At 38.5% G+C, this 25,885-nt stretch overlaps 1 long non-coding RNA gene across 2 annotated transcripts in view; it reads right to left on the reverse strand.

The window, feature by feature from the left end:
* LOC149122701 (uncharacterized) overlaps positions 1-25,885 on the reverse strand; it is a 31,009-nt gene that overhangs the window by 1,354 nt on the left and 3,770 nt on the right. For both annotated transcript variants that reach the window (XR_016219355.1, XR_016219354.1), the window contains exon 2: positions 12,309-12,366. This is a non-coding gene — a long non-coding RNA (uncharacterized LOC149122701). The remainder of the gene's footprint in view (positions 1-12,308; positions 12,367-25,885) is intronic.

A 25,885-nucleotide genomic window follows, 5' to 3' on the forward strand; every position in this document is an offset into this window, starting at 1 on the left:
TCACTTGCATGTCCTAACTACTGATTGCATTCCCCTACTGACTCCTAAGCCTGTCATCCCATCTGAGGAGAGATAAAAGCTCAGCACTGAGCTAATACATTCTTCAAGATGTTTGCCAAATTAATAATTCTCAATTTTTAAACTGAAAGCAGTAGTTATTATTTATATTCTATTTTACAAATATCAAGAGAATAGATTTACTGTAATTCAAAAACAATTCTAAGCATATAAGGATATATATATGATTACTTCCATTTTTAGAGAGTATATTTAGATATAAAATAAATATTTCAAAACAAAAAAGCAAAAGTACTAGGATTTTAAACCAGATGACTTTAAAAATGAGAAAGTGGGAGGAGTTTAGAAAAAAAAAAAAACATTTTGATGTTTTGGCCAAGGCTAGCTCATAGTAATACCTTATACAAGTAAATGGAGAAATGAATAACGAGGCTTTCATTTTAGATATGTTCAGCATAAATTCACATTGGATAGCTACAAATAAGTATTCAATGGGGAATAGCAACTATGTTCTGAAACCTGTGGGAGAGGCTACCCTGGGAAGGAAGCAGGAATGTCATATCCAAGAGGGTCAAATCTGTAAAGAACTACAAGGTGTTGTGAATGGGAGAGTGTATGGAATACTTGGATGTGTAATACTGAGAAGAAAGTAGAATTATATTAGCAAGGAACTGGTTTGGAAGCAAAGCAGAAAGAACTTGAACCAGCCTAAATATGGAGTGTCCACATTGTAGGCAGTGGTAGAACACATTATACCACAGTTTTGTCCCCACTATTGTCTTTCTTAGCTTACTTCACTCACTTTGTGTCTTTCTACCTGCCAAATACATAATTTACTTTATTGCATAAAAAATTCAAGTACAGGGGCCAGCAATGAGGCTCACTTGGTTAATCCTCCACCTGCAGCACTGGCATCCCATATGGGCACTGGGTTCTAATCCCAGTTGCTCCTCTTCCAATTCAGCTCCCTGCTCTGGCCCAGGAGGGCAGTGGAGGGTTGACCAAATGCTTTGGCCCCTGCACCTGCATGGGAGACCAGGAGGAAGTACCTGGCACCTGGCTGCAGATGGGTGCAGTGTTGGCCGTGGCAGCCATGTGGGGAGTGAACCAAGGGAAGGAAGACCTTTCTCTCTGTCTCTCTCTCTCTCACTGTCTAACTCTATCTGTCAAATAAATAATAAAACAAAACAAAACAAATTCAACTACAGAAAACACTTTCAGTAGCATAAAGTAATAATGAAGAAAGGAATGATTTGCCTTAAGATATTATTTTGGAAAGGCAGCAATGCAACATGAATCTATAGACAGGCTGGGAGAATTGTATGGAGAGCTCTTTAAGGACTTGCCATGGGAGCTGGCATTGAGAAATAACAGGTTTAGCTACCACCTGCAAGGGCTGGCATCTCATATCGATGGAGCTTTCAGTCCTAGCAACTCAACTTACAATCCAAGCCTTTGAAAATGTGCCAGGGAAAGCATTGGGAGATGGGCCATTGCATTGGGTGGGAGACCCAGATGAATCTCTTGCTTCCTGGCTTTAATATTGCTTAACCTTCACCATTGTGACTCTTAGGGGAGTGAACCACCAGATGTAAGATTCTAAGATTCTCAGATTCATTCTCCCCTTCTTTTATTTTTGTAACTCTGCCCCCTTGAAAATAAAGCAATAAATCCTAAAAAAAAAAAGCTAAATGCTGCAGATTCTGTTCCCTACACATTCCTATTCCTGCCCATGAATTCCATTCAGCCTCCAAGAAACTATTAGGAACCACACTATGCAAAAAATTCAACCACAAAAAATAATATTCAGTAATTTGTTTTCTTAACACTAGGTAACTTTTTCCTAGTTTTTTTTTAAATATTTATTTATTTGAAAGTCAGAGTTATACAGAGTGAGGAGAGGTAGAGAGAGAGAGAGAAAGGTCTTCCATCTGATGGTTCACTTCCCAATTGGCCACAGTGGCTGGAGCTGTGCCAATACCAAGCCAAGAGCCAGGAGATTTTTCCAGGTCTCCCACACAGGTGCAGGGGCCCTAGAACTTGGGCCATACTCTACTGATTTCCCAGCACAAAGTAGAGAACTGGATCAGAAGTGGAACAGCCAAGGCTGGTGCCACAACTCAATAGGCTAATCCTCTGCCTGCAGCGCTGGCACCCTGGGTGCTAGTCCCGGTCAGGGTGCTGGATTTTGTTCAGCTCTCTTCTGTGGCTCGGGAGTTCAGTGGAGGATGGCCCATGCCCCTGGGCCCTGTACCCACATGGGAGACCAGGAGAGGCACTTGGCTCCTAGCTTTGGAGCAGCCATTCTCAATGTCTAACTCTGCCTGTCAAAAAAAAACAAACAAGCAGAGCCAAGATGGTGGAATAGTGAAGGTGCGCACCGATAGTCTGGGAAAAGATAGTTTAATAAAAGTGGAGCTACCGTAGCCACAGGAAAAGGCTCAGGAAAAAATTGCAGAGGAAAGTCTCCTGGATCTATTGGAGGTGACACGGAGGACCTACGAAGAGAGCAATGTTGCCCACCATGTGGAAGCCGAGCCATGGGAGCCACGCCACCACAGAAGCAGAAGCCGAGCCCCACAAGCTGCGCCGCTGCAGAAGCCGTGCTGCAGAGTTTGTGCACCAGCGCTGGAAGGGGAGGTGAAATAAAAACCTCGGTAACCCAAGACATTGGTGGGGAAAGGCAGAAAGAGCCTACAGGGAATGAAAGCCTCACTGGGGAAAGCTCACCAGGCAGACTGGTGGAGAGAAAAAATGAACAAATAAGGGGAACTGGCACAGACATTAATGTCTCTCTCCACTCACCTTACAAAGCCAAGCAAGACAATGAGCCAGTGCCATTTTATGTATGTAAAGAGGTGCCGGCCATTAGCCAAGCAGAAAAACCTGACTCTGGTGGGGAGAAATAATAGAATGTTAAGACCTAGTTAGTGAAAGTGAGGAGCTAACGAACTGACACTGTGAAAATCTGAGGGGAGGGCGAGAGAACTCACCGAGTACACAAACTCGGTAACTTGGGGAAACTGGGGAGAGACTATTGAGAAATTTGAGACCACACTGAGGGCTGCATGGACTCTTTGTGTGGTCCCAGGGGTAACCAGACAAATACCCACAGGGGCCAGATTTCATACCTCAACTACCCTCAATTCCACTCAGTTGTGTGGAATTACTTCCCAACTGAGTCAGAAAAAAAAGAGAGAGTGAGAGAGAGAGCAAGCAAGTGGGAGAACAATCTGGGTGAGTCACCTTTGGCACACCCTTATCCCCAAAGAACCAAACAGAGCTCTCTGTCCACACCCATCACAGCCTTTAAGGATCCATGAAAAGCAGACAGTCCACTTAATATAGAGTCACAGTATAATGAGGAGAAATCAAATATCTCCAATATGCCAAACAACAAACGCAGAAAATGAGGTAACAAGAACAAGGAAGACAGTATGACACCCCCAAATGAAATACACATCCCAAATCAAGATTATGAAGATGATGAGATAGAAGAAATGCAAGAAGTGGATCTCAAAAAATTGATAAGAACACTAAGAAGTTCTCAAAAAAATTCTTGAACTACAGAAATCTTTAATGGACAAGATAGAAAATCTCTCTCACGAAAATGAAATATTAAGGAGGAATCAAAATGAAATTAAAGAACCAGTAGAACATGAAACAGCGATAGTGATGAGAAATCATAAGGAAATGAAGAATTCAATTGATCAAATGACAAACACATTAGAGAGCCTTAAAAACAGAATGGGTGATGCAGAAGAGAGAATATTGGACTTAGAAGACCGAGCACAGGAAAATATACAGTCAAACTAAAGAAAAGAAGAGGAAATTAGAGATCTAAAAAATATTGTCAGGAATCTTCAAGATACTATTAAAAAACCCAACATTAGAACTCTAGGAGTTCCTGAAGGCATGGAGAGGGAGAAAGGATTAGAAGGCCTTTTTTAGTGAGATACTAGCAGAAAATTTCCCAGGTTTAAAGAAGAACAGAGACATCCTGTACAGGAAGCTCATAGAACCCCTAATATACATGACCAAAAGAGATCCTCACCACGTCACATTGTAATTAAACTCACTGCAGTGAAACATAAAGAAAAGATCCTAAAATGTGCAAGAGAGAAACGTCAGATTACTCTCAGAGGATCTCCAATCAGATTCACAGCTGACTTCTCATGAGAAATCCTACAAGCTGGGAGGGAATGGTGACATATAGCCCAGGTACTAAGAGAGAAAAACTTCCAGCCCAGAATATTATACCCTGCAAAGCTCTCATTCGTGAATGAAGGTGAAATAAAGACCTTTCACAGCAAACAGAAGTTGAAAGAATTTGTTGCCACTTGTCCAGCCCTGCAAAAGATGCTTAAAGATGTGTTACACACAGAAACACAGAAATATGGTCATCAATATGAAAGAAGGTAAATGAAGGAAACCTCACAGCAAAAGATCACAGGAAGTTCAAAACCTATATTAGAAAATATCTTTGGCAAATGGCAGGGCAAAGTTACTATGCAGCAATCGTCACATTGAATGTTAATGGCCTGAACTGTCCAGTTAAAAGACACCGATTGGCTGACTGGGTAAAGAAACAAAACCCATCTATTTGCTGCTTACAAGAAACACATCTTTCCAGCAAAGATGCATACAGACTGAAGGTGAAAGGCTGGAAAAAGATATACCACACCAGCAGAAATGAAAAATGGGCGGGCATAGCCATATTAATATCAGACAACATAAACTTTACCACAAAAACTGTTTAGAGAGAAAAAGAGGGGCACTATATAATGATCAAGGGATCAATTCAACAGGAAGATATGACGATTATCAATGTATATACACCTAATTACAGGGCACCAGTTTATTTAAAAGATTTGTTAATGTACTTAAAGGGAGACTTAGACCACAATACAATAGTTCTGGGGGACTTCAATACTCCACTCTCAGAAATAGACAGATCAACAGGACAGAAAATAAACAAGGAGACAGTAGATTTAAATGACACTATAGCCCAAATGGAGCTAACAGATATATACAGAACTTTTCATCCTACACAGAAAGCATTTACTTTCTTCTCAGCAGTACATGGAAACTTCTCTAGGATTGACCAAATACTAGGCCATAAAGCAAGTCTCAGCAAATTCAAAAGAATTAGAATCATACCATTTGGAATTAGAATCATACCATGCAGCTGCTCAGACCATAAAGGAATGAAGTTGGAAATTAGCAACTCAGGAATCCCTAGAGCATATGCAAACACATGGAGATTGAACAACATGCTCCTGAATGAACAATGGGTCATAGAAGAAATTAAAAGAGAAATCAAAAATTTTCTGGAAGTAAATGAGGATAACAGCACAACATACCAAAACTTATGGGATACAGCAAAAGCAGTGTTAAGAGAAATGTTTATATCAATAGGTGCCTACATCAAGAAATTGGAAATGCACTAAATAGATGAGCTTTCAATTCATCTCAAGCATCTAGAAAATCTTCAGCAAAGCAGACCCAAATCTAGTAGGAGAAGAGAAATAAATAAATTCAGAGAAGAAATCAACAGGATTAATAAAAAAAAAATTTTAAAAAATCAGCCAAACGAGAAGCTGTTTTTTTCAAAAAATTAAAAAATTGACACCCCATTGGCCCAACTAACTAAAAAAAGAAGAGAAATACCCAGATCAATAAAATCAGAGCTCATAAGGAAACATAAAACAGACACCACGGAAATAAAGAGAATCATCAAAATTACTACAAGGACTTGTATGCCAGCAAATATGGAAACCTATCAGAAATGGATAGATTCCTGGACACATGCAACCTATCTACATTGAAGCAGGAAGACATAGAAAACCTAAACAGACCCATAACTGAGACATAAATTGAAATGATCATAAAGGCCCTCGCAAAAAAGAAAAGCTCAGGACCAAATGGATTCACTGCTGAATTCTACCAGACATTTAAAGAAGAACTGACTCCAATTCTTCCCAAACTATTCAGAACAATCAAAAAAGAGGGAATCCTCCCAAATTCCCTCTATGAAGCCAGCATCTCCTTAATTCCTAAGCCAAGGAAAGATGCAGCATTGACAGAGAATTACAGACCAATATCCCTGATGAACATAGATGCAAAAATCCTCAATAAAATTCTGGCCAATAGAAACACATCAGAAAGATCATCCACCCAACCAAGTGGGATTTATCCCTGGTATGCAAGGATGGTTCAATGTGCATGAAACAATCAATGTGATACACCACATTAACAGACTGAAGAAGAAAACAATATGATTATTTCAATCGATGCCGAGAAAGCATTTGATAAAATACAACAGCCTTTCATGATGAAAAATTTAAGCAAACTGGGTATGGAAGGAACATTCCTTAATACAATCAAAACAATTTATGAAAAACCCATGGCCAACATCCTATTGAATGGGGAAAAGTTGTAAGCATTTCCACTGAGATCTGGTACCAGACATGGATGCCCACTCTCACCACTGATATTCAATAGAGTTCTGGAAGTTTTAGCCAGAGCTATTGGGCAAGAAAAAGAAATTAAAGGGATACAAATTGGGAAGGAAGAAGTCAAATTATCCCTCTTTGCAGATGATATGATTCTTTATTTAGGGGACCCAAAGAACTCTACTAAGAGACTATTGCAACTCATAGAAGAGTTTGGCAAAGTTTCAGGATATAAAATCAATGCACAAAAATCAACAGCCTTTGTATACACAGGATATGCCATGGCTGAGGAAGAACTTCTAAGATCAATCCCATTCACAATAGCTACAAAAACAAATACATTGGAATAACATAACCAAGGACACTAAGGTCTCTACGATGAAAATTAAAAAACCTTAAAGAAAGATATAGAAGAGGCTACCAAAAAATAGAAAAATCTTCCATGCTCATGGATTGGAAGAATCAACATCATCAAAATGTCCCTTCACCTAAAAGCAATTTATAGATTCAATGCAATTCAAATCAAAATACCAAAGACATTCTTCTCAGATCTAGAAAAAACTATGCTGAAATTCATATGGAGGCACAAGAGACCTTGAATGGCTAAAGCAATCTTCTACAACAAAAACAAAGCTGGAGGCATCACAATACCAGATTTCAGGACATACTACAGGGCAGTTGTAATCAAAACAGCATGGTACTGGTACAGAAACAGATGGATAGAGCAATGGAACAGAATAGAAATGCCAGAAATCAACCCAAACAACTACAGCCAACTTATATTTGACCAAGGATCTAAAACTAATTCCTGGAGCAAGGACAGTCTATTCAATAAATGGTGCTGGAAAACTGAATTTCCACATGCAGAATCATGAAGCAAGACCCATATCTTACACCTTACACAAAAATCCACTCAATATGGATTAAAAACCTAAATCCATGACCTGACACCATCAAGTTATTACAGAACATTGGAGAAACCCTTCAAGATATTGGCACAGGCAAAGAGTTTCAGGAAAAGACCCAGGAGGCACAGGCAGTCAAAGCCAAAATCAGCTATTGGGATTTCATCAAATTGAGAAGTTTCTGTACTGCAAAAGAAACAGGAGAGTGAAGAGACAACCAACAGAATGGGAAAAATATTTGCAAACTATGCAACAGATAAAGGGTTAATAGCCAGAATCTACAAAGAAATCAAGACACTTCACACAAAAGAAAACAAAAACCAGATTGGCTAAGGACCTCAAAGATATTTTCAAAAGAGGAAATCCAAATGGCCAACAGGCACATGAAAATATGTTCAAGATCACTAGCAATCAGGGAAATGCAAATCAAAACCACAATGAGGTTTCACCTCACCCCGGTTAGAATGGCTCACATTCAGAAATCTACCAACAATAGATGCTGGAGAGGAGGTAGGGAAAAAGGGACACTAACCCACTGTTGGTGGGAATGCAAACTGGTGAAGCCACTATGGAAGTCAGTCTGGAGATTCCTCAGAAACCTGAAGATAACCCTAACGTTCGACCTAGCCATCCCACTCCTTGGAATTTACCCAAAGGAAATGAAATTGGGAAACAAACAAGCGGTCTGCACCCTAATGTTTATTGCAGCTCAAATCACAATACCCAAGACCTGGAACCAACGTAAATGCCCATCAGTGGTAGGCTGGATAAAGAAATTATGGGATATGTACTCTTTAGAATACTATACTGCAGTCAAAAACAATGAAATCCAGTCATTTGCAACAAAATGGAGGAATCTCGAACAAGTCATGCTGAGTGAAATAAGCCAGTCCCAAAGGGACTAATATTATATGGTATCCCTGATTGGCGACAAATAACTGAACACCAAATGGGAAATCTGTTGAAGTAAAATGGACACTATGAGAAACAGTGACTTGATCAGCTCTTGTCCTGACTGTTGATATACAATGTAATACTTTATCCATGTTAGTAGTTTTTTTTGTTCTAGTACAATTGGTTGAACTCTGTAATTAACACACAATTATTCTTAGGTGTTTAAATTTCAGCTGAAAAGTGACCCCTGTTAGGAATTTGGAAAACATTATGCTGACTGAAATAAGCCAGTCCCAATGGGACAAATATCATATATTCTCCCTGATCAGTGACAACTAACCGAGCACCAAAAATGAAATCTGTTAAAGAGAAATGAACACTATGAGAAACGGTGACTTGATCAGCCCTTGCCATGACTGTTGATCAACAACTTAATACGTTATCCCTCTTAGTAATTGTTTTGTTTGTGTTACTTAATACTTTTGGTTGAATACTGTAATCAATACACAGTTATTCTTTCTTTTATTATTTTCTTTTTTTTAACTTTTATTTAATGAATATAAATTTCCAAAGTACGATTTATGGATTACAATGGCTTCCCCCCCATACCGTCCCTCCCACCCACAACCCTCCCCTTCCCACTCCCTCTCCCCTTCCATTCACATCAAGATTCATTTTTGATTATCTTAATATACAGAAGATCAGCTTAGTATACATTAAGTAAGGATTTCAACAGTTTGCTCCCACACAGAAACATAAAGTGAAAAATAATAGATGATTTTTTTTAAATGATGATGAAATCAGATCAGAACTATTGTCATGTTTAATCCCAGTAAGAGTCAAGTTGGGAATTGATAATTTCTTTTCTTTTTTTTTTTTTACATAAGGTCAGTTTAATATACATTAAGTAAAGATTTTAACAGTTTGCACCCACATAGAAACACAAAGTGAAATATATTGTTTGAGTACTCATTATATCATTAAATCTCAATGTACAGCACATTAAGGACAGAGATCCTACATGAGGAGTAAGTGCACAGTGACTCCTGTTGTTGACTTTACAAATTGACACTCCTGTCTATGGCATCAGTAATCTCCCTATGCTCCAGTCATGAGTTTCCAAGGCTATGGAAGCCCTCTGAGTTCTCCGACTCTTATCTTGTTTAGACAAGGTCATAGTCAAAGTGGAGGTTCTCTCCTCCCTTCAGAGAAAGGTACCTCCTTCTTTGAAGACCTGTTCTTTCCACTGGGATCTCACTCACAGAGAACTTTTGCCAGAGTGTCTTGGCTTTCCATGCCTGAAATACTCTCATGGGCTTTTCAGCCAGATCCGAAAGCCTTTAGGGCTGATTCTGAGGCCAGAGTGCTGTTTAGGACATCTGCCATTCTATGAGTCTGCTGAGTATCGCACTTCCCATGTTGGATCACTCTCCCCTTTATTTATTCTATCAGTTAGTGTTAGCAGGTACTAGACTTGTTTATGTGCTGCCTTTGACTCTTAGTCCTTTCATTATGATCAATTGTGAACTGAAATTGATCACTTGGAATAGTGAGATGGCATTGGTATATGCCACCTTGATGGGATTGAATTGGAATCCCCTGGTATGTTTTTAACTCTACCATTTGGGGCAAGTCAGCTTGAGCATGTCCCAAATTATACATCTCTTCCCTCTCTTATTCCCACTCTTATGTTTAACAGGGATCACATTTCAGTTAAATTTCAACACTTAAGAATAACTGTGTATTAATTACAGAATTAAACCAGTCATATTAAGTAGAACAGACAAAAAAACTACTAAGAGGGATAATATATTAAGTTGTTCACAGTTATTCTTAAGTGTTGAAACTTAACTGAAAAGTGATTGCTGTTAAATATAAGAGTGGGAATAAGAGAGGGAATAGATGTGCAATTCGGGACATGCTCAAGCTGACATACCTCAAACGGTCGAGTTAGAAACATACCAGGGGATTCCAATTCAATCCCATCAAGGTGGCATGTGCCAATGCCATCTCACTAGTCCCAGTGATCAATTTCTGTTCACAATTGATCATAATGATGGGACTAAGAGCCAAAGGGATCACATAAACAAGACTGGTGTCTGCAGATACTAGCTGATAGAATAAAAAAGGGACAGAATCATCCAACATGGGAAGCGAGATACACAGCAGACCCATAGAATGGCAGATGTCCTAAACAGCACTATGACCTCAGAATCAGCCCTTAAAGCACATGAATCTGGCTGAAAAGCCCATGAGAGTATTTCAAGCATGGAAAGCCAAGACACTCTGGCAAAAAAAAAGACATAAATGAAAGATCTCCGTGAGATCCCAGTGGAAAGAACAGGTCATCAAAGAAGGAGGTACCTTTCTCTGAAGGGAAGAGAGAAAGAACTTCCTTTCTGAATATGACTTTGCCAAATATGATCAAAGTCAGTGATCTCAAAAGGCTGCCATAGCCTTGGGAACTCATGACAAGAGCCTAACCTGATTACTGATGTCATAAATAAGAGTGTCAATTTGTTAAGTCAATAACAGGAGTCACTGTGCACTTACTCCTCATGTAGGATCTCTGTCCTTAATGTGCTGTACAGTGTGACTTAATGCTATAACTAGTACTCAAACAGTATTTTTCACTTTGTGTTTCTATGTGGGTGCAAACTGTTGAAACATTTACTTAATATATGCTAAACTGACATTCTGTATATAAAGAGAATTGAAAGTGAATCTTGTGAATGGAAGGGGAGAGGGAGCGGGAGATGGGAGGGTTACGGGTGGGAGGGAAGTTATGAGGGGAAGCCATTGTACTCCATAAGCTGTAGTTTGGAAATTTATATTTATTAAATAAAAGTTTAAAAAAAGACTAATGTTGGCTAATACAAACTGACAGAATAAAAAAAGGGAAGAACGATCCAAGATGGGAAACTGGATACAGAGCAGACTCATAGAATGGCAGATGTCCTAAACAACACTCTGGCCTCAGAATCAGCCCGTAAGGCATTTGGATCTGGCTGAAGATCACTTGAGAGTATTTTAGGCATGGAATGCCAAGACACTCTAGCAAAAAAAAAAAAAAAGGACCTAAATGAGAGATCTCTGTGAGTGAGATCCCAGTAGAGAGAACAGGCCATCAAAGAAGAGGTGCCTTTCTCTTAAGGGAGGAGTGAACTTCCACTTTGACTATGACCTTGTCTAAATAAGATAGGAGTTGACGAACTCAAAAGGCATCCATAGCCTTGGCAACTCATGACAAGAGCCTAGGGAGATTACTGACGCCATAAACAAGAGTGTCAATTTTTTAAGTCAACAACAGGAATCACTGTGCACTTACTCCCCATGTAGGATCTCTGTCCTTAATGGGCTGTACGTTGTGACTTAATGCTATAACTAGTACTCCAAAAGTATTTTTCACTTTGTGTTTCTATGTGGGTGCAAACTGTTGAAATCTTTACTTAATATATACTAAATTGATCTCCTGTATATAAAGAGAATTGAAAATGAATCTTGATGTGAATGGAAGGGGAGAGGGAGCGGGAGATGGGAGGGTAGTGGGTGGGAGGGAAATTATGGGGGGGAAAAGCCCTTTTAACCCATAAGCTGTACTTTTTTACTAAATAAAAGTTTAAACAAACAAACAAACAAAAAGTGGAACAGCCGGGTCTCAAACCGGTACCCATTTGATGCCAGCACTTCAGGCCAGGGAATTAACCCACTGTGCCACAGTGCTGGCCACAACTTTTTACTAGTTCAGTGTAACTACCTCTACTATATCATTGATAAGACCGATAAATACAAATTCAGGCTTTATATTTTACAATAATTTAGGAGATTCTGTGTTCCAATTTGAATAACATGATAAACATGTTACCATTATAGCATCACAGAGACTAGAAACAAATTTGATATTAGGTTTGATATTTCTAATGCTTTATAATCATGACAATTTTATGTTGTCAAATATTTATTTCACGATTTTAATGAAATATACTCATAAAGCTGTTATATCACAATATAATGCAAACAAAAATAAACAACTTACTGGTGGTGTGTTCATTTTCTTTGGCCTTGGAAACATGTAGTGGGAATTAGGACTGTACCTGGATGAGAAGATAAATGGAAATGTGAGAGAACTGGTGTTATTTGCTCCTAGACTCAGAGCAATATCATGATAGAAGTGAATACAAAATACCAAATACATTAGCTGTAGAAAAGAACACCAATCAGCTTCCCTCAGTAGTAACAGTGCTTTACACATGACAAGGACCAAAGAAGATGTCCTTGAAAGAGCACCAACAGTGACTTGATTAGCTCTTGTCCTGACTGTTGATGTACAATGTAATACTTTATCCATGTTAGTATTTTTTTGTTCTAGTACTATTGGTTGAACTCTGTAATTAACACAATTATTCCTGGTGTTTAAATTTCAACTGAAAAGTGATCCCTGTTAGGAATTTGGAAAACATTATGCTGACTGAAATAAGCCAGTCCCAAAGGGACAAATATCATATGTTCTCCCTGATCGGTGACAACTAACTGAGCACCAAAAAGGAAACCTGTTAAAGAGAAATGAACACTACGAGAAACCGTGACTTGATCAGCCCTTGCCCTGACTGTTGGTGAACAACTTAATACGTTATCCCTCTTAGTAATTGTTTTGTTTGTGTTACTTAATACTTTTGGTTGAATACTGTAATCAATACACAGATATTCTTAAGTGTTGAAACTTAACTGAAAAGTGATCGTTGTTAAATATAAGAGTGTGAATAAGAGAGGGAAGTGATGTGCAATTCGGGACATGCTCAAGCTGACATACCTCAAACGGTCGAGTTAGAAACATACCAGGGGATTCCAATTCAATCCCATCGAGGCGGCATGTGCCAATGCCATCTCACTAGTCCCAGTGATCAATTTCTGTTCACAATTGTTCATAATGATGGGACTAAGAGCCAAAGGGATCGCATAAACAAGACTAGTGTCTGCGAATAGTAGCTGATAGAATTAAAAGGGAGAGAATGGTCCAACATGGGAAGCGAGATACACAGCAGACCCATAGAATGGCAGATGTCCTAAACAGCACTCTGGCCTCAGAATCATCCTTTAAAACACATGAATCTGGCTTTAAAGCCCATGAGAATATTTCAGGCATGGAAAGCCAAGACACTCTGGCAAAAAAAAAAAAAAATACATAAATGAAAGATCTCCGTGATTGAGATCCCAGTGGAAAGAACAGGTCATTAAAGAAGGAAGTACCTTTCTCTGAAGGGAGGAGAGAAGTTCCACTTTGAATATGACCTTGTCTAAATATGATCAGAGCCGGTGAACTCAAAGGAATTCCATAGCCTTGGCAGCTCATGACAAGAGCCTAGGGTGATTACTGATGCCATACACAAGAGTGTTAATTTGTTAAGTGAACAACAGGAGTCACTGTGCACTTACCTTCATGTAGGATCTCTGTCCTTAATGTGCTGTACATTGTAATTTAATGCTATAACTAGTACTCAAACAGTGCTTTTCACTTTGTGTTTCTGTGTGGGTGCAAATTGTTGAAATCTTTACTTAATATATGCTAAACTGATCTTCTGTATAAAAAGAGAATTGAAAATGAATCTTGATGTGAATGGAAGGGGAGAGGGAGTAGGAAAGGGGAGGGTTGCAGGTGGGAGGGAAGTTATGGGGGAAAGCCATTGTACTCCATCAGCTCTACTTTGGAAATTTATATTCATTAAATAAAAGTTAAAATAAAGAAAGATCACCAACAATTATACTGATTGGCAGTGATAAGGCACACGTAATCTTTATGTCAAAAGAAACATGTACTTGCTACTTAATTTGTTTAAAATGTTACTGCCAAGAAGCAATTTTTTATTTTAAGAATGCTTGTGAGTCAAGTGGCAAAATACCACAGAAAGAAACAAATGCTGCCACTAAAATCTACCCTATAGAAAAATACTTGGGTGATGTTAACTATTGTTTTGTTGCTACAAATACACTTCATGGTACTTCATATTGTTAGTTTCACTAGAACATATTTTGATGTTACACACTGAAAATTCTATAGAATATATTCTGCTTGTAACCACGATATTTTTGTCCACAGCTGTGTAGAAAAATGAATATAATACACATTTATTATGCTATATCTTTATAGTAATTATTGCAAAAGACACCTCCCAGTTTCCAAATATTCATGTAGTTCTTCCCTAAAATGCTTCTTGGCATTCAGTGAATATAACACCAACATGATTTGAAAAGTTATATTATGAAGAAGCCTCAGAACTTCCTGTTGGAGATACAGGACCCAGGCAAAATTTCATAGCAAACCATCAGACTTGGGAATGTTAAATGTTGTGATGCAAGTTAGTCTGCTGCTTGGGAAATACTATATCTAATACCAACATGCCCAGATGCGTGATTGATATTCTGCATATTCAAGGCAGCACCCTGCTAAGATGTCTATGAGGCAGTAGTTGGCGCATAAGCACTTGGATTCCTACCACCCACACATTATTAAAGGATGGAGTCCTGTACCTGAACACATATGTTAATTTCTTCTGATTTAACTTTGCATGGAATTAAATTCTTCCCTTCTCATCAAGGTTATTAATATTTGATGTTGAACAAATCCAGATACGTGTAAGCTCTCCTCCATTAGAAAACAATAATAGGGATCAGGGGCAAGATTGCAGAGTAGGGAAGGAGCTTGCTGCTCTATTCTTGGGGAAGATAGTTTTTAAAAAATGGAAAGAGTGCAGATTCAGGCAAGAGTTTTGGGTTAAAAAGCAGAGGAAGCTCTACATATTGGAGGGACAAAGTGGACCTACATGGAGGGATTCACAACTCAGAACTCCAGCAGCCAAGAGCCTCCACATCAGAGAGGAGAGTGTGGTGAGACCAGACTGCATAAGCCAACTCCATGGGTGAAAAAGCTGCAGGAAGAGCCTAGAGAGAATCTGACTTGGAGCCAATTGGGGGATAATGTACCTGCCAAACTAGAGGAGAAAAAAAAGAGGGGGCACATTTTCTCTGTCCATAGCACCCTGCAACTGCAACATGTAAGCAAGTGATATAGAACAAGTGCCATTTTGACACATATGACAGCTGCGCTAGCTTGTGTAAGCATCTTGAAAGCAGCCAAGCAGAGAATCCTGATCTGGTGGGGAGATCTGGCAGGGGGGTATGCTGCTTGAGACTGTGTGAGGCTTCTGTGCTAGGACTGTGTAAATACTGAGGTTGTGTGGGAGCAAAAAGGGAGTCACCGGGACTTTGAGCAGTCAGTGTGGGAGGCTCCACACAATCAGCATTCCCTGGTTACCAGGCAAGGGTCATTGCTGGAGAATCCAAACTTATACTGAAAACTGCACAGATCCTTTGTGTGGTCCTTGTGGCAGTGCCAATAAATAATATACCCTCTGGGGCTAGCACCCAGGCACTGGTCTCATTTGAGGAGAGGAGCTCAGATGAATCTACACCAACAGACAAGAAGAAACCTCCCCTCTAATAAAAAAAAGAGATTTAAGATGCCAAAATTGGTGTGTCACTTCAGACACACCCTTCACTCTGAAGCAATGAACAGAGCTCCCTGGCTACAATCACCACATGCCTTTAGGTATTTCCTGAAAGCAGACAATCTGATAATGAACACAGACATAGTCCACAGATAAAAGCTGCAACAGCAAAAATAAAATGACTATGTCCACAAATACTAAATAACAAATGCACCAAACAAGAATACGGAAGACAAAATGATGCCCCCCGAAGAACACAACACTACAATAATAGATTGTGAAGATGATGAGATTAAAAATATCCAGAAGTAGAATTCAAAATATTGATCACAGGATTGCTTAAAAGTAATCAGAAGAAAATGCATGAACTAATAAAATCTATACATGACATGAAAGAAATTTTCTCCCATGAAATTGAGAACTTAAGGAGAAATCAAAATGAAATCTTGGAAATGAAGAAGTCAATAGAGCAAATTAGAAAATGCAGTGGAAAGCCTTAACAAAATAATCTGTGAATCAAAAGAAAGAATATCTGACTTAGAAGACAAAAAAAAGGAAATCATTCAGAGAGATCAAACATAAGAAGAAATTAGAAAGTTAAAATACACTGTTGGTAAATTATAGATACTATCAAATGACCCAAAATAAAAGTTCTAGGAATTTATGAAGTTTTGGAAAGATGGGATGGATGAGAAGGCCTTTTTAGTGAAATAATTCCAGAAAACTTCCCTAATTTGGAGAAATAAAGGGACATTTAAGTCCGAGGAGCATATAGAACTCCTAAAAGAAATGACCAGAAAATATATTCACCATGATAGATTATAAGCAAACTTTCCACAGTAAATAAATAAAGAAAAGATTCTAAAATCTTCACAAGAGAAACACTAGATTTATTTCAGGGATCTCCAGTTAGACTCAGAGTGGACTTCTCATCAGAAATCCTACACGCTAGGAGGGTATATCACTATTATAAATGCATATGCACCTAATTACAGGGCACCTGACTATTTAAAACAAACATTAAAGGAAGCAAAGGGAGACATAAATTCAAACATAATAGTAATGGAGGGCTTCAATACCCCACATTCAGGAATGGACAGATCCACAAGACAGAAATTCAGCAAGGAAACAGCAGAGGTAATCAACACTATAGACCAAATGGATCTAATAAATATCCACAGAAATTTTCACCTTACAGTTCCAGAATACATATTATTCTCAGGAGTGTATGGAACTTTTTCTAGGATTGACCACATACTAGACCATAAAGCAAACATCAGCAAATTCCAAAACCAAAAAAAAAAAAATCAGAATCATACTACGCTTCTTCTCACACCACAATGGAATGATGCTGGAAATCAGCAACTTAACAATCTCTGAAACATATGCAAACATATGGAGACTGAACAATATGCTTCAGAATAAAGAGTGGGTCATAGAAGAAATAAAAGTTGAAATAAAAAATTTTGGGAAACAAATGAAGCAACAACAAAATATCAAACTTACGGTGTACAGCAAAAGCAATGTTAAGAGGAAAGTTTGTAACAATTGGTGCCTATATCAAGAAACTGGAAATACACCAAATAAATGAGCTATCAATGCATCTCAAGGATCTAGAAAATGAGCAAACCAAACCAAAACTAATAGGAGAAAAGAAATATCAAAATTAGAGAGGAAATTTAAAAAATGAATCCAAAAAACAATATAAAAGATCAGCAAAATAAAGAGCTGTGGCCGGCGCCGCGGCTCAATAGGCTAATCCTCTGCCTGGTGGCGCCAGCACACCGGGTTCTAGTCTCGGGCGGGGTGCCGGATTCTGTCCTGGTTACCCCTCTTCCAGGCCAGCTCTCTGCTGTGGCCAGGGAGTGCAGTGGAGGATGGACCAAGTGCTTGGGTCCTGCACCCCATGGGAGACCAGGATAAGCACCTGGCTCCTGCCTTCAGATCAGCATGGTGCGCCAGCTGCAGCGTGCCGGCCATGGCAGCCATTGGAGGGCGAACCAATGGCAAAGGAAGACCTTTCTCTCTGTCTCTCTCTCTCTCACTGTCCACTCTGCCTGTAAAAAAAGAGATTTTTTTTAAATAAAATTGACACATAATTGGGCAACTAACCCAAAAAAAGATGCAAATGAATAAAACTAGAGATGAAAAAGAAAATGTAACAACAGACACCATGAAGTGAATTACAAGAAATTAATACAAAGAGCTGCATGTCAACAAGCTGGAAACATAAATGAAATGGACAGGTTCCTGGAAACAAACAACCTAGCTACATGGAGCAATGAATACATAGAAAACCTAAACAGACAAATTTCCAAGATGAAAATTGAATCAGTAATAAAGACCCTCTCGACAAACAAAAGCTGAGGTCCCGATGTCTTCACTGCTGAATTTTAACAGAAATTTAAAAGAGAACTAATATCAATTCTTCTCAAGTTATTCAAAACAATTGAAAGAGAGGGAATTTTCACAAATCTTTCCCTGAAGCCAGCATCACCTTAATTTCTAAACACGGAAAAAGACACAATAGAGAAAGAGAACTACACACCAATTTCCCTAAATCAAGTAGCGGCAAAATTCCTTAATAAAATTCTAGTCAATGGAATCCAACAACACATCTAAAGATCATTCACGCAGACCAAGTGGAATTTATCCTTGGAATGCATGGATGGTTCAATACTTGCAAATCAATCAATGTGATACATCACATTAACAAATTTAAGAACGAAACCAAATGATTATCTCTATATGCAGAGAAAGCATTTGATAAAATACAACACCCTTTCATGATGAAAACTGAGCAAATTGAGTATAGAGGAAAATCTCTTGACACAATCAAGGAAATTTATGACAAATATAGTCAGCATCCCATTGAATGAGGAAAAGTTAGAAGCATTCTCACTGAGATCTGGAACTAGACAAGGATGCCCACGCTCAACATTGCTATTCAGTATAATCCTGGAAGATTTAACCAGAGCCATTAGCCAGAAAAAGAAATCAAGGGACACAAATTGGTAAAGAGAAAGTCAAACTATCTCTATGTGCAGATGACATCTCTATTTGCAGATGGATCCAAAAGACTCCTCCAAGAGATTATGTGAACTCATGGAAGAGTTTGGTAATGTAGGAGGATATACAACCAATACACAGACATTAAAACAGCCTTTGTATACACAGATTGTATACACAATGGCATGTTTCAGAAAGAATTTCTCAGATCATTCCCATTCACAATAGCATGGAGTAAATTTAACCAACAATGCCAAAGATCTTTATGATGTGAATTATAAAATATTAAAAAAGAAACAGAAGATAAAAATGAAAAAAAAATCCATGTTCATGAATTATAAGAAGCAATATCATCAAAATGCCCGTTATTCTAAAAGCAATTTACGAATTCAATGTGATACCAATCAAAATAGCAAAGACATTCTTCTAAGATCTAGAAAAATGATGAAGAAACACAGGAGACCTTGCATAGCTAAAGCAATATTATAGAACAAAAACAAAGCCAGAGGCATCACAATACAAGGTCTCAAGACATGCTTCAAGGCAGTTATAATAAAAGCAGCCTAGTAATTGTGAAAAAAAAAGATGGATGGACAAAATGAACAAACAAACAAACAAACAAACCACCAGAAGTCAATCCAAGCATCTTCAACCAACTTATATTCAACCAAAGAGCATAAACACACCCCTGGAGTAAGGACAGTCTCTTCAGCAAGTGGTGCTGGGAAAACTGGATTCCCACATGCAAAAATATGAAGCAAAACCCCTGCTTTACACCATACACAAAAATCCATTCAAAATGATCAAAGACATAAATCTATGAGCTGATAACACCATATTATTAAAAAACATTGGGGAAAGCCAGGAAGATAATTGGCTCAGGCAAAGAGTTCTTCGAAAAGAAACCAGAGGCACTGGCAATCAAAGCCATAATTAAGAAATGGGATTACACTCAGAAAGTGAAGAGGCTACTGATAGAATGGGAGAAATTATTTGTAAACTATGCAGCTGATGAAAGATTTATAACCAGGATATATAAAGAGATCAAGAAACTCCAGAACCATGAAACAAACAACCCAGTGAAGAAATGGGCCAAGCATTTAAATAGATGTTTTTCAAAATAGGAAATCCAGATGGCAAAGAGACAAATAAAAAATGTCTAGAATCACTAGCCATCAAGGAAATGCAATTTAAAACCACAGTGATGTGGTTGGCACTGTGGTGCAGTGGGTTAAATCCCTGGCCTGAAGTGCAGGCATCCCATATGGGTGCCAGTTCTAGTCCCAGCTGCTCCTCTTCCTATACAGCTCTCTGCTATGGCCTGGGAAAAAATAGAATATGTCCTAAGTCCTTGGGAACCTGCACCCATGTGGGAGACCCTGGAGAAGTTCCTGGCTTTGGATCAGCACTGCTGTAGGCATTGCAGCCATCTGGGGAGTGAACCATCAGGTGGAAGACCTCTATCTCTGTCTCTACCTCTCTCTGTAACTCTGTCTTTCAAATAAATTCAATAAATCTTTAAAAAGAACACAGTGAGGTTTCACCTCATTCCAGTTAGAATTGCTTTCATACAGAAATCAACAAGCAGCAAATGCTGATGAGAATGTGAGGCAAAAGGTACCCCAACCCATTGCTGGTGGGAATGTAAACTTGTAAAGCCACTATGAAAGACCATTTGGAAATACCTCAGAAATCTGAATATAGACCTACCATAGGACCCAGCCATTTCACTCCTGGGAATTTACCCAATGGAAATGAAATCAGCAAATGAAAAATGTTATCTGTACCTCGATGTTTATGAAAGCTGCATTCACAATAGCTAAGACATGGAATTGACCTAAATGCCCTTCAACTAAAGACTGGATAAGGAAATTATGGGATATATACTCTATTGTATACTACACAATGGATAAAAACAATGAAATCCATTCATTTGCAACAAAATGAATGAATCTGGAAAACATACTGAGTGAAATAAGACAGTCCCAATATACTAATACCATAATAGTTAGTGACAACTAAGAGAGCACCTAAAAGAAAATCCATAAAACTAAGATTGTCATTTTGAGAAGCAATGACTTGAACAGCTTTGGTCTTGACTGTTGAGAAACAGTTTTTTTTTTTTCTGTACGTCATACTATTTGTAGAACTCTTTCTTAACATTGAGTTAATCATGTGTTTATCTTTTTATTTAATAAATGTGAATTTACAAAGCGCAACTTTTGTATTGTGGCTCCCCCCCAAACTCCCTCCCTCCTGTGACCCTTCCCTCTCCCACTCCCTCTCCCATCCTGCTCTTCATCGAGTTTCATTTTCAATTACCTTCATATACAGAAAGCAACTTAGTATATACTAAGCAATGATTTCAACAGGCTGCCTTCACACAACCGCACAAGGTATAGGGTATTGTTCAACTAGTAATGTTGTCTTTAAGTTTCATAGTAAAGCACATTAAGGACAGAGATCCTACATGGGGAGCATGTACCCAGTGACTCCTGTTGTTGATTTAACAATTGGCACTCTTATTTATGATGTCAGCAATCACCCGAGGGAGCCCCTTGAGTTCACCAACTCTGAACTTGTTTAGTCAAGGCTGTATCACAGTGGAGGTTTATAAAGTCAATTGAAAATAAATCTCATTAAGCATAATGTTTGGAATAACACAGGAAGGAGGGATTTTGTAACTGTGAAGCTCTATTGTCCTGCATACTTTCCTACAGATTACTTCTAAAGGTACAATTTAAAATCTTGGTATGGGACCTCAAATCCCATCAAACTGGATAGTAAAAAATGCCATCTTAATTGTTAGAGTGAACATATTAAGTGTTAAATTGATAATATAGATAGGATTACATGTTAAATGGATCATATAAATAATATGAAATGTCTGGTAAAAATAAACAGAATTAAAAAGGAGAGAATATTCCAACATGGGAAGCAGTACACAGAGCAGACACATAGAATGAGAATCACATTAAAAAACACTCTGTCCTCAGAATCAGCCCATAAGGCATTCTGGTCAGGTTAAAGTCACATGAGAGCAAGTCAAGCATCAAAAGCCAAGACAATGTGGTACAAAATGTTCTACATAAAGGATCTCTGTGAGAGAGACCCCAGTGGAAAGAAGTGGCCATAAAAGAAGGATGTACTTTGGTCTGACAGGTGGAGAGTACTTCAACTTTGCTTGTGGACTTGTCTAGATACTGATGCAGATTTTGGATACAAAGGCTACTATAGCCTTTGTAGCTTCCATAACCTAGGCAGCTCATGATAAGAGTTTTGGGTGATCACTGATATCATACATAAGACTGTTATTTGTTACATTAACAACAGGAGTCACTGTGCGCATACTCTCCATAAAGGACTTCTGTCTGCAATGAATTGTATTATGAGAATTAACTGTAAAACTAGTTCTCGGTTTGTGTGTGTGTTTGTCTGTGTGTGTTTGTTCGTATGTGTAAATTGTTGAAATCTACTTTGTAAAAGTTGGTCTTCTATGTATAAAGTTAAATAAAAATGTATCTTAAAGGATAATGGGACTTGGAATGAGCAAGGAAGGAGGAGTGGGGTGAGAGTGGAGGAGGGAGGGCAGCATAGTGAGAAGAATCACTATATTCCTAAAGTTGTACTGATGAGATCTGTACTCAATAAATAAAATGTTTCTTTGAAATATAAAAAGAAACAAGAAGAATGATTTGTATGTTTCCTGAGTAATCGCTTCACTCTCAACACAAAATGCATGATGCAAAAGAATTCATCTTCAACCACACACTAATGAAGTGGAACTCCAGTGGTTAAATTTTAGGGTTTCAAACTCATATTTGAAAGGCATGTGTCAAAAATAGATGAATTCTTATTTCAGCTCAATTCACAATAGCTAGAACCTGGAATCAACCCAAATGCCCATCAACAGTAGACTGGATAAAGAAATTATGGGTCATGTACTCCATAGAATACGATACAGCAGAAAAAAAAAAAAAACAACGAAATCCTGTCATTTGCAACAAAATGGAGCAATCTGGAAAACATCATGCTGAGTGAATTAAGCCAGTCCCAAAGGGACAAATATCATATGTTCTACCTGATTGGTGACAACTAACCGAGCACCAAAAAGGAAACATGGTGAAGTGAAATGGATACTATAAGAAACAGTGACTTGATCAGCCCTTGTCCTGACTGTTGATCTACAAGTTAAAACTTTATCACTTTTAGTATTTTTTGTTCTACTTAAAACTGTTGGTTGAACTCTTTAATTAACACACAATTATTCTTAGGTATTTAAATTCAACTGAAAAGTGATCTCTGTTAAATGTAAGAGTGGGAATAAGAGAGGGAGGAGACGTACAATTTGGGACATGCTCAATTGGACTTGCCCCAAATGGTGGAGTTAGAAACATGCCACGGGATTCCAATTCAATCCCATCAAGGTGACATGTACCCATGCCATCTCACTAGTCCAAGTGATCAACTTCAGTTTACAATTGATCATACTGATAGACCTACGAGTCAAAGGGATCACATAAACAAGACGAGTGTCTGCTAATACTAGCTGACAGAATCAAAAAGGGAGAGAACGATCCAACATGAGAAGCGGGATACACAGCAGACTCATAGAAAGGCAGATGTCCTAAACAGCACCCTGGCCTCAGAATCAGCCCTTAAGGCATTCGGACCTGGCTGAAGAGCCCATGAGAGTATTTTAGGCATGGAAAGCCAAGACACTCTGGCAAAAAAAAAAAAAAAAACCCTAAAGGAAAGATCTCTGCGAGTGAGATCCCAGTGGAAAGAATGGGGCCATCAAAGAAGGAGGTACCTTTCTCTGAAGGGAGGAGAAAACTTCCACTTTGACTATGACCTTGTTGACATAAGATCAATGTCAGTGAACTCAAAATGCTTCCATAGCCTTGGCAACTCATGACTAGAGCCTAGGGAGATTACTGATGCCTTAAACAAGAGTGCCAATTTTTTAAGTTAACAACAGGAGTCACTGTGCACTTACTCCTCATGTAGGATCTCTGACCTTTATGTGTTGTTCAATGTGAACTAATGCTATAATTAGTACTCAAACAGTATTTTACACTTAATCGTTCTGTATGGGTGCAAACTGTTGAAATCTTTACTTAATATACACTAAAGTGATCTGTACATAAAGATAATTGAAAATGAATCTTGATGTGAATGGAATGGGAGAGGCAGCAGGAGATGGGAGGGTTGTGGGTGGGCGGGAATTTATGGGGGAAGCCATTGTAATGCATAAACTGTACTTTAGAAATTTATATTTACTAAATAAAAGTTAAAAATGGATAAATTCAAATGTGGGAACAGGTTTTATGATGCTTATTATTTGTTTTCCCTTTGTTTTCAATTCTGATAATTATACTGTATTTCTAAACACACATCTGCTTATTACAGATACATGTATAAAATATGGAAAACATGATGCTATTCTACTTCAAGATACTTAAACAAGAAGCCAATATTCCTATGGCAACTTATATCTAATCCATCAAAAGATATTTGCTGTGACCTAATCAAATAATTAGTGTGTTATTCATGGGTAATATTCCAGAATTCAGAAAACTACTATAGTACATTTACTAGAATAAAATAATGAGCTTTACTGTGGGTGCATTTAAATTCATTGCACAAAACAAAAGTTCCAGTCTCTGGGAATTAATTCAAAACTCTTGAAATCCATTTCTCTATACATTCATCTGATGATCTATCAAATCTTTATTTATAGCTCTGAGAGTCAGATCTTAACTTTCTCTGTTCGCTAGTTTCTTCTATAAATCATGCAAGATGTCAACACAAGAATTACATAGAGCCTCTACTGCCACGTTGTTCTTCTCTAACAGGGAATGGCTATGGCTAATATGAACTTCAGTGGGAGTAAGACAGTGTACTGGTTTTAGGCCCACAACCTCTCCCTGGTTTCCTTTATTGCACAGATATGATTTTCCCTGTTCAAATTCCTGTGTTTTCTCTATACTACCATTGTCCTAAGTGATATTGTACAAATGTGGGAACCTTAAACTTGAGCTTCCAAGCCTAAGTTCCCTCATCTCAGAGCTCAGAAACTAGTACATGATGAAAAAAATAGGTCTTGGCTGGCACCGCCGCTCACTAGGCTAATCCTCTGCCTTGCAGTGCTGGCACACTGGGTTCTATTCCCGGTCTGGGCACCAGATTCCGTCCCGGTTGCCCCTCTTCCAGGCCAGCTCTCTGCGGTGGCCAGGGAGTGCAGTGGAGGATGGCCCAAGTGCTTGGGCCCTGCACCCCATGGGAGACCAGGATAAGTACCTGTCTCCTGCCTTCAGATCAGCGAGGTGCTCCAGCCACAGTGTGCCGGCCATGGCGGCCATTGGAAGGTGAACAAATGGGAAAAGGAAGACCTTTCTCTCTGTCTCTCTCCCTCTCACTGTCCACTCTGCCTGTCAAAAAAATTTAAAAAAGAAAAAATAGGTCTCAATTTCATATTACTTGAGATAAAAATGAAATTTCAGGGATTAATGAGCTAGCTCAGCACCATGGGCTTTGTGAGTTTATATGTCCTTTCCAGGAATTTGCTCTCTTTGTTCATCACACACCTCTGCCAACAGGAGTTGTTCCTTCTGGGAATGGAGATATAGTTTCCAAGGGAAACTCCAATATGAGAAAAATTGTGAACATCATACTCACCAAAAATTGGCTAATCACAAGCCACTCCTTTGTCTGACTCTTCTGAGTCAATAAGGAAGCTATAGTGATTAATTTGTCCTGAATACAGAAGATTATATAGTCCAAGTGGTACAAATAAAGGGAGTGATGAGCAAAGAGTGAGTCTAGCGAATTAAAATAACCTCAAGGATTATTAACTGAATTTAGCCTTTTCTTTTTAAATATTTAATTATTTGCAAGGCAGAGAAATGAAAGACAAAAACAGAGACACTGACACATGAAGCATCTTTTTTCCTGGCTCACTTCCCAAGATGCTAAAATAAACAGGTTTTGGCGAGGACAGAGCCAGGAGCAAGTAATTTTATTTACATCTGCTATATGGGCACATTCCAAAGCATTTGGGTCATGTTCCATTGCCTTCCCAGGTTCATTAATAGAATAT

Source organism: Oryctolagus cuniculus, chromosome 13 (assembly GCF_051225735.1).
Source record: "Oryctolagus cuniculus isolate XC-2025 breed Fujian yellow rabbit chromosome 13, ASM5122573v1, whole genome shotgun sequence".
Classification (NCBI taxonomy): domain Eukaryota; kingdom Metazoa; phylum Chordata; class Mammalia; order Lagomorpha; family Leporidae; genus Oryctolagus; species Oryctolagus cuniculus.